Source organism: Dama dama, unplaced genomic scaffold (genome assembly GCF_033118175.1).
Source record: "Dama dama isolate Ldn47 unplaced genomic scaffold, ASM3311817v1 ptg000109l, whole genome shotgun sequence".
Lineage (NCBI taxonomy): Eukaryota > Metazoa > Chordata > Mammalia > Artiodactyla > Cervidae > Dama > Dama dama.
In genome coordinates, this window is record NW_026870920.1 from 4,665,781 (window position 1) to 4,669,920 (window position 4,140).

Sequence of the window (4,140 nt, forward strand, 5' to 3'; positions counted from 1 at the left end):
TGTTTTTCAGACGGTTTCATGCTCCTCATATTTTTCACAGCTTTTAAAGCTCTTCATATTTTTCACACCTTTTCAGGCTCTTCATGTTTTTAACACAGCTTCATGCTCCTCCTATTTGTCAGAGAGTTTCATGCTCCTCATGTATTTCACACCTTTTGAAGCTCTTCATATTTTTCACACCTTTTCAGTCTCTTCATATATTTCCACACCACTTCATGCTCCTCCTTTTTTTCAGACCGTTTCATGCTCCTCATATTTTTGACACTTTTTGAAGCACTTCATATTTTCACACCTTTTCAGGCTTTTCATGTTTTTGAAAACCGCTTCATGATCCTCCTATTTTTCAGACCGTTTCATGCTCCTCTTATTTTTGACAGATTTTGAAGATTTTCATATTTTTCACACCTTTTCAGGCTCTTCTTTTTTTTAAACTCCACTTCATGCTCCTCTTATTTTTCAGACCGTTTCATGCTCCTCATATTTTTGACACCTTTTGAAGCTCTTCATATTTTTCACACCTTTTCATCCTTTTCAAGTTTTTGAACACCGCTTCATCCTTCTCCTATTTTTAAGACCGTTTCATGCTCCTCATATTTTTGACACCTTTTGAAGCTCTTCGTAATTTTCACACCTTTTCAGGCTCTTCATGTTTTTCAACACCGCTTCATGCTCCTCGTATTTTTCAGACCGTTTCATGCTCCTCATATTTTTGACACCTTTTGAAGCTCTTCATATTTTTCACTACTTTTCAGGCTCTTCATGTTTTTAAACACCGCTTCATGCTCCTCCTATTTTTCAGACCGTTTCATGCTCCTCATATATTTCACACCTTTTGAAGCTCTTCATATTTTTCACACCTTTTCAGGCTCTTCATGTTTTTCAACACCGCTTCATGCTCCTCCTATTTTTCAGACGATTCCATGCTCCTCATATTTTTGACACCTTTTGAAGCTCTTCATATTTTTCAAACCTTTTCAGGCTCTTCATGTTTTTGAACACCGGTTCATGTTCCTCCTATATTTCTGACCGTTTCATGCTCCTCATATTTTTCACAGCATTTAAAGTTCTTCATATTTTTCACACCTTTTGAAGCGCTTCATATTTTTCACACCTTTTCAGGCTCTTCATGTTTTTCATCAACGCTTTATGATCCTCCTATTTTTCAGACCGTATCATGCTCCTCATATTTTTGACATCTTTTGAAGCTCTTCATATTTTTCACACTTTTCAGGCTCTTCATGTTTTTCAACACCACTTCATGCTCCTCGTATTTTTCAGACCGTTTCATGCTCCTCATATTTTTGACACCTTTTGAAGCTCTTCATATTTCTCACAGCTTTTCAGGCTCTTGATGTTTTTCAACACCGCTTCATTTTTCGCCTATTTTTCAGGCCGTTTCATGCTCCTCATATTCTTGACACCTTTAGAAGCTCTTCATATTATTCACACCTTTTGAAGCTCTTCAAAATTTTCATATTTTTGAAGCTCTTCATATTTTTCAACTTTTTCAAGCTCTTCATGTTTTTCAACAAAACTTCAGGCTCCTCCTATTTTTCAGACCCATTCATGCTAATCTAATTTTTGACACTTTTTGAAGCTCTTCATATTTTTCACACCTTTTCAGGCTCTTGAGGTTTTTCAACACCGCTTCATTATCCTCCTATTTTTCAGACCGTTTCATGCTCCTCATATTTTTGACACCTTTTGAAGCTCTTCATGTTTTTCATATTTTTGAAGCTCTTCTAATTTTCACACGTTTTCAGACTCTTCATGTTTTTCAACACCGCTTCATGCTCCTGCTATTTTTCAGACCGTTTCATGCTCCTCATACTTTTGACAACTTTTGAAGCTCTTCATATTTCTCACAGCTATTCAGGCTCTTCATGATTTTCAACACCACTTCATGCTCCTCCTATTTTTCAAACCGTATCAATCTCCTCATATTTTTGACACCTTTTGAGGCTCTTCATATAGATCACACCTTTTCAGGCTCTTCATTTTTTTCAACACCACTTCATGCTCCTCCTATTTTTCAGACCATTTCATGCTCATCTCATTTTTGACACCTTTTGAAGCTCTTCATATTTTTCACACCTTTTGAAGCTCTTCATATTTTTCACACGTTTTCAGGCTCTTCATGTTTTTCAACACAGCTTCATGCTCCTCCTATTTTTCAGACCATTACATGCACCTCATATTTTTCACACCTTTTGAAGCTCTTCATATTTTTCACACCTTTTCAGGCTCTTCATGTTTTTGAACACCAATTCATGCTCTTCCTATTTTTCAGACCGTTACATACTCCTCAGATTTTTGACACATTTTGAAGCTCTTCGTATTTTTCACACCTTTTCAGGCTCTTCATGTTTTTGAACACCGCTTCATGCTCCTCCTATTTTTCAGATGATTCCATGCTCCTCATATTTTTAACACCTTTTGAAGCTCTTCATATTTTTCACACCTTTTCATGCTCTTCATGTTTTTGAACACCGGTTCATGCTCCTCCTATATTTCAGATCGTTTCATGCTCCTCATACTTTTTCACACCATTTGAAGCTCTTCATATTTTTCACACCTTTTGAAGCGCTTCATATTTTTCACACCTTTTCAGGCTCTTCATGTTTTTCAACACCGCTTCATGATCTTCCTATTTTTCTAACCGTTTCATGCTCCTCATATTTTTGACACCTTTTGAAGCTCTTCGTATTTTTCACACTTTTCAGGCTCTTCATGTTTTTCAACACCAGTTCATGCTCCTCGTATTTTTCGACCGTTTCATGCTCCTCATATTTTTGACACCTTTTGAAGCTCTTCATATTTCTCACAGCTTTTCAGGCTCTTTATGTTTTTCAGCACCGCTTCATGCTCCTCCTATTTTTCCAACCGTTTCATGCTCCTCATATTTTTGACACCTTTTGAAGCTCTCCATATTTTTCACACCTTTTCAGGCTCTTCATGTCTTTGAACACCATTTCATGCTGCTCCTATTTTTCAGATCTTTTCATGCTCCTCATATTTTTGACTCATTTTGAAGCTCTTCATTTTTTTCACACCTTTTGAAGCTCTTCATATTTTTCACACCTTTTCAGGCTCTTCATGTTTATTACAACGCTTCATGCTGCTCCTATTTTTCAGACCGTTTCATGCTCCTCATATTTTTGACACCTTTTGAAGGTCTTCATATCTTTCACACCTTTTCAGGCTCTTCATGTTTTTTACACCGCTTCATGCTGCTCCTATTTTTCACACCGTTTCATGCTCCTCCTATTTTTGACACCTTTTGAAGCTCTTCATATTTTTCACACCTTTTCAGGGTCTTCATGTTTTTTACACCGCTTCATGCTCCTCCTATTTTTCAGACTGTTTCATGCTCCTCCTATTTTTGACACCTTTTGAACCTCTTCATATTTCACACCATTTCAGGATCTTCATGTTTTTGAACACCGTTTAATGCTCCTCCTATTTTTCAGACCGTTTCATGCTCCTCATATATTTGACACCTTTTGAAGCTCTTCATATTTTACCCACCTTTTCAGGCTCTTCATGTTTTTCAACACCTTTTCATGCTCCTCATGTATTTCCAACCGTTTGAAGCTCTTCATATTTTTCACAACTTTTCAGGCTCTTCATGTTTTTGAACACGGTTTCATGCTCCTCCTATTTTTCAGACCGTTTCATGCTCCTCATGTATTTCACACCTTTTAAAGCTCTTCATATTTTTCACACCTTTTCAGGCTCCCCATGTTTTTCAACACCGCTTCATGCTCGTCCTATTTTCCAGACCATTTCATGCTCGTCTCATTTTTGACACCTTTTGAAGCTCTTCATATTTCTCACAACTTTTAAGCTTTTCATGTTTTTCACACGTTTTCAGGCTCTTCATGTTTTTCAACACCGCTTCATGCTCCTCCCATTTTTCAGACAGTATCATGCTCCTCATATTTTTGACACCTTTTGAAGCTCTTCATATTTTTCACACCTTTTCAGGCTCTTCATGTTTTTCAACACCGCTTCATGCTCTTCCTATAGATCAGACCGTTTCATGCTCCTCATATTTTTGTCACCTTTTGAAGCTCTTCATATTTTTCACACCTTTTCATGCTCTTCATGTTTTTGAACACCGCTTCATGCTCCTCCTAT